Source organism: Hibiscus syriacus, unplaced genomic scaffold, assembly GCF_006381635.1.
Source record: "Hibiscus syriacus cultivar Baekdansim isolate YM2019G1 unplaced genomic scaffold, ASM638163v2 tig00110402_pilon, whole genome shotgun sequence".
Lineage (NCBI taxonomy): Eukaryota > Viridiplantae > Streptophyta > Magnoliopsida > Malvales > Malvaceae > Hibiscus > Hibiscus syriacus.
The window spans coordinates 1,527,283-1,533,908 of record NW_024062722.1 but is presented as its reverse complement, the minus strand read 5'-3'; the positions used below and the strand labels follow the sequence as shown (position 1 = coordinate 1,533,908).

The following is a 6,626-nucleotide window of genomic DNA, read 5'->3' as shown; positions in this document are numbered from 1 at the left end:
CTTTTCTCTTACATAGTCGGATGACACAATATTTTTAATGATCAAAATATCATGCCTCTTTACTACGTCAATCATAGAGTGACACATGTGGGAGCCTCTAACCGTTAAAAACAACCATCACGATGATTCCCAAAAAACAACTCATTAAATACGAGAAATGCCTTCATACGTAAGTCTTGGATCAAGTCATTATATGACATTCCCTCAACTAGAGGGACAAGTGTTATACTTTCTCCAGATTTCCTGCATAAGCCGCACCTTTGTTGCCTCCTCTCTGCATATCAAGACATCCGAAAGAACTTTTCCACTAACTAAATTATTTAGAGACTCATAATCCTCCAATCAACTACAATCATTTGACATGATTTCTAACAGACCTGCGTGATTTGTTAGAGTCAAATCCATAGTCATATAACCATATCCATAAGCACTACTAACCTACAGATATTCATCATGACCCTAAACCTAACAAAACACTAACACCAAAGGTCATTATTAAACCTCTTATTTAAGGTTGAGGGTGGATCTTCTTCTTCTCAAGAGGGGAAGAAGACTATCTATCATCTTAAATCAAATCATTCATTATAAAATCATCGATTGCGACTCTCCACTCAAATCAAAAGATTTACATCATTGTAACCTAAATATTACATCGTTTAAAATTTACTCATTGCAATTATGGAGAAATCTATTATACGGAGGAATTAATCCGATTTAGATTTGGATAAACAAAAAGAAACAGTATCTTATCAACTTTTGAGGCCGAATTTACTTCCCCTCTTTGAAATCTTCCACAAATGGTGTTCCCATATACATACAAGAGGCTTACATTCGTATTTATCATCAACCCAAATGGAATTTCCATAACTCACAAAACATTACCAAACCAAACCTAGAAAAACAAAAGCTAGACCTTTATCCTGCAATGTACACGTAAATGATAATTCTATCAGTTTTGAGTTAATTTTGGCCTAGTTAGTAATTTTACCCCCCCCATAAAATTTATTTGGTTTCTTCTACCTCCAATTGTCGGTTGATCCGTGTTGTTTCCCGCCCTCCAAACAAGGTGGGGCCTCACACTTTATCATCTTCAAGATTTTGGTTAATTTGTGACCTTTATTCTTCTATAATTTTTTAATTTGTAATTTAGTCCATACCTTTAACCAACTCTGAACACAGTAGAGGGACTAATAGGAAAATTTAACCTAAAATCTTGAACCACTCCACGGCAATCTAAACTCTCTGGTATGAATTATCAGATCTTAGTGCATCACACCCAAAAAGGAAAATAATAATAATAATAAAAACAAAAGATAAAGTTGCTTGGTGAATGGTAATGTTCTTATTGAAGGGGGTGGCTGGCGAGCAAGCAACAAGCTTTAACCCTGACTACTCTGCAACAAGAACCAATCTTTTGCCTCTTCGATTTCTTCTTTCCCACCAAAATTTTCCATTTCTGGGTTCATTCTCATACCAAATCTAAACAAAGGTCCTCACTTTCCTTTTTTGTTAGATTTCCATACACACAATCTGGAAAACAGTACATGCAAAGCAAACAAAGGGTTTCTAATTTCATTGACAGAATGGAGGAGCCGAAGAAGGATTCGGATAAACTGGTGTGGGATCAGATTCAGATGAGGAGTCCATCGGGTAACCCGCTTGTTCATGGGTCGTCTTCCAGACCCGTTCCGAGGCTAATGGTGTGGTTAATCCTTTTTGTTTCGGTTGTTTATGTTATTTACACTTTGAAGCTGCTGGCGGCCTCAGCTGATGATACCTACGACGATTTGCCTTTCGCTTCATCTCTCTATCGTTCTTTACTAAATCCCAACAGTACGGAGGAGACGGCGGCGGCGAGGCTTCACAGTCACCGGAGTGCCCGCGAAAGACAACTGGGTTTATTACAAATGCCCAAGGCTCCGCCGGATCCCAGGCCGACGGAGATTCACCACGTCGTGTTCGGGATCGCGGCTTCTTCCAAGCTATGGCAGCGGAGGAAAGAGTACATCAAGATCTGGTACAAACCCGACAGAATGCGCGGCGTCGTTTGGCTCGACAATCGCGTGAAATACTCGGCTGAAGACAACAAGACCCTTCCGCCGGTTCGTTTCTCCGGCGACACTTCGAAATTCGCTTACGCGAACAAGCAGGGTCACCGGTCCGCCATCCGGATCTCGCGGATCGTGACGGAGACGTTGAGGATGGAGATGGATGGCGTTCGTTGGTTCGTGATGGGCGACGACGACACCGTTTTCATCACCGATAATCTCATCAGGATTTTGAGGAAATACGACCACACCCAGTATTATTACATCGGGAGCTTATCGGAATCTCATATACAGAACATTTTTCTCCTACAGCATGGCTTACGGCGGCGGCGGCTTCGCCATTAGCTACCCATTGGCTAAGGCCTTGTCGAAAATGCAAGACCGGTGTATCCAAAGGTACCCGGGATTATACGGCTCCGATGACCGGATACAAGCTTGTATGGCCGAACTCGGTGTCCCACTCACCAAGGAACGCGGTTTCCACCAGGTAGGTGACTCAGTTTTGTCAATTTTTTCCTTTATTTGTTAAAGCGCCATCAGTGGGTGTTAGTTGATTATTTAAATATGCATCTCTAATCATGATTTGGGGTATGTTAATCGTGATTAAGTCAATGGATTTTCTCAGTAACAAGGGAATTTCGTTTCCCAATAGTTAAATTCAGAGGAAGATGACGAGATGGGGCCCACGATTTGTTAGGGTTTAGAAAACCCTTGTCCTTTTCTTCATCGTCCTTTTACCCAAGCGCTGTTGTGGTACGTGGTTTCCACGCTCTGAGTGATGTTATCTACTTGGACGAGGGTGTGTGCGGCATATATTATTTTCGCCTTCAATGAGAGCATAGGATTTTATGTTAGGGAGTCTAAACTTAGATTAGAAATCTAAGGAGTACGAAATTACAAAATTTCAGGAGGTATGAAATTAGATTGTCGGTAGAAAATACAAAACAATACCTAAACTATAGGGAAATTTGGAATTTCCAGGCCTGCTCGGCCCATCCCTGTATGCGGGACACGGAAGAATCGGATCGGAGTAATATAGGCTTCAAGAAAGACTGTGGTTGTGGCCCTTTGGTGGGAGAAACGTCTTGTATGTTTTTCAACTGGACATTTGTGGCAATGGATCCTTCTATGGCTAAATTGCTTTTCTCCCAATTATTGGCAACACTGCTCGTCGGGGCTAGACTCATCGCCGCTCTACGTTAACATCTTTTGTCCGATTATGACTTAGGAAATGGTGTTTTATCTGTTTGTATTCGGTGATTGATAATCTAAGCTGAACCGAGTTCCTTAATCTAGTAGGTTAAAAGCATGATGCCTGCATACCGAACCCACATCGTATTGTAATTGTAAATGAGATGTCTTTATGTGCTTAATGTTATGACTCTTATACTTTCTGAGATTTTGCATTGTAGTGAGTCTCTGATTATATGTTTCTGGTTGGTTAATGGGAATCAGTATGACGTGTATGGGAACTTGTTCGGGCTCCTTGCTGCTCACCCGATAACACCATTGGTGTCACTGCATCACCTCGATGTTGTCGAGCCTATTTACCCCAACATGACCAGGACTCAAGCCCTTAAACACCTTTTGTTGCCTGCAAAACTGGACTCGGCTGGGATCATGCAGCAGTCCATCTGCTATGACAGAAATAGGACGTGGACGATTTCGGTTTCATGGGGTTTTGCCATTCAAGTTTTTAGAGGAATCTTTTCCCCACGGGAGATGGAAATGCCGTCGAGAACGTTCTTGAATTGGTACAAAAGAGCAGACTACACGGCTTATTCGTTCAACACTCGGCCCGTTGCCCGGAATCCATGTCAGAAGCCGTTTGTGTTCTACATGTCGAGTGTAAGAATGGATGCCAATTTGAATACGACCGTGACCATGTACAACCGCACCGTGTTCCTCATCCTCCCTGCAATGGAAGATGGCTGATCCTGACGATCTTCAAAAGGTGATCGTCAAGAAGAAACCCGACCCGCATCTATGGGACAGAGTAAGTTGCTTTCTCTCTACATTTTTTTATTTTATTCTATTCACAATCACATCGGAAGATCAATTTATGACACGAGGGTTCGGATTTGTTTTGGCAGTCGCCGAGAAGAAACTGTTGCAGGGTGATGAAAGCGAAGAACACAAGGACCATAGAGGTGGATGTGGGTGTATGTAGGGAAGGTGAGTTTAGTGAAATACAGTGAATAAACTTCCATTGTTTTATTGGGTGTTAGCCTTATTTTTACTCTTTTTTTCCCTTAATCACTGTCTATACTATTCTTTTTTTCTCTTAATTTATCCCACCCAAGGCTCCATTTTTTTTTTGGGTGTTGGCAAAGAGTTAAGTTTCATGAAGGAAACCAACCAAAAAAAGTAGTAACATAATATCGGTTTGTTCCTCGACGAAGCGATTTGTGCCAATTTATGCGCTATCATATTTGCCCCAAGTTGGTATAGCGAACTTTAATTCCTTGGTTAGTGCGAATGGAGTCTTGTGTTTCGCCGAGCATCGATTCGACTAAAGAGATGTCCTCTTTGTAGTTCGTGATTTGATTGACAGTGTCACCTTCAATGATGGTGCTTTGCCATTCGCTTTAGTAGCAAACTTTATGCCTTGGATAAATGCTTGTGCCTCCATAGACTTGACATTGAAAGAAGGTTTGATTTGTTTTGCCATGCCTCGCCTCGAAGGACAAGTCCATTATGGTCCCTTGCCACCACACTTATAGGGATCCGGCTTGAAAGGCCCCATCCACATTGCTTTCGTCCTCGGTATTCAATATCAATTGAATTTTTCTCTCCTCTCATCTGGTTCGACCACTGATCGTAAAAATTCGAACACCGAAGAGGATTATCGTGGTTGTCCAAGTATCTAGTCGAGAAAGAAACCAGGGAGGAACCTCCCCACCTGTCAAGGAAAATCTAGGTCTTGCTCTCAAAGCCCACTCTCCAGAAGAATCCTTCCTTGATGGCCTCTTTGACTTTGTGTAAGCTTTTCCACATGTAAGCCCCAATTTTAGCATACATGAAAGACGAGGAGTGAAAGTACTGAGCTTTGAAGACATGGTAGGCCAACGAATTCAGATCATTGACGAACCTCGAAACTTGGTTCCCTAATAGGGTGATGTCGAAGATTCTAAGGTTTCTAATCCCAGACCTCCGTGTCCTTTGGCTCTACAAACCTTTTTCCCAAGAGATCATCACTCATTCTCTCGCATTTTGTTTTCCAGAGCACCAATAGGATCTCATACGACTAGTAATTGCATCAATGACTCCATCTGGGAAGAGATAGTAAGACCCCATGATCTCTCATACTTGTTTAGAATTTCCTGAAGCTTCAGAGCTTTTCTTTCATAATTCTCAAGAGGATGTTGTCATCGGCTTAGAGAAGGTAAGAAATCCGAGATCCCTGATGTTCTCTCTAACTCCTTTGATTTGTCTAGATCTTTGAGCTTCAATCAATACTGTCGAGAGACCCTGTGCACACAGCAAGAAAAAAAAATGGGTCTTCTTGTCCGAGTCCCCTTTCCGGTTTGAAAGGCTCTGACAGTTTACCATTGATGCGAACTTGGAAAGAAACAGATGAAATGCATTTCATAATAAGGGAAATGAAAGTGTGGTCAAAAACCAATTTAAGCATAACACATTCAAGAAAGTTCATTCAACTCTATCATAAGCTTTTTCCATGTCATGTTTAAGAGTCAATCCCTTGTTCTGTCCATTTTTGGATCCTTTGAGATAGTGAATCAGTTCATGGGCAATCAAGAAATTATTCGAAATTCGCGACCCGTGACAAAAGCACATTGGTTAGGAGCCATACATTTAGGCACTTAAGACTAACTATGACTTTAAAAACAACCTTATAGATGACCGAGCATGAGCTAATCGGTCGAAAATTTTTCATTGAAGGGCAATTCAATTAATGAATTTTATTTTGGTTCGAGTTTGTCATATGGCCATATAGGGGGTGGGTATTCATTTGGTTCGAGTCGAGTTAAAAAATTTCGAATGATTTAATTTAATAAATTTTATTTTATACTAACTCAAACTTTATTTGAAATCTTTCAAGTTGAGTTGACTTTATAAAATTCGAGTCGTGTTATTCACTTTTTATTTAAATTTAATTATAAATATTATAATGTTATGATACTAATCGATTCTAATTTAAAAAGTTTTCTATAACCATATATAATATACATATATATATATTTTCATATGTAATATACATATATCGTGGAAAGTTGCGGGACTTGACTTGAACTTAAAAACTAATATAATAATTACTAATTAATTTAAATCATTTAAGTTTTATTTTATAACTCCTCTCAAAATTTAAATTTTTTTAACTAACATTATAAAATTACGAGTCAAATTTAAATTTTAACGATGATTAATTTAGAAAAATTTTAATCGAATCGAATTTGTACTTTGAACCCATTTAGGTTGAACCAAACCTAAAAGTTGTCTTCTTTCGATGTTGATTTCTCCTATACATGCATAAAAGAGAAGTTTAAGGGATCATAGTCTAATTTAAGGTTAAAAATGATAATTTTTACCAATAGCCACTTTTGCAATCACCTGTCA

The 6,626-nt window shown here is 39.8% G+C and overlaps 1 pseudogene; it reads left to right on the top strand.

Annotated features, from left to right (window-relative positions):
- Window positions 1-1,336: 1,336 nt before the first annotated feature.
- LOC120123639 lies at window positions 1,337-4,366 on the top strand (annotated as a pseudogene).
- The last annotated feature ends 2,260 nt before the right edge of the window (window positions 4,367-6,626 follow it).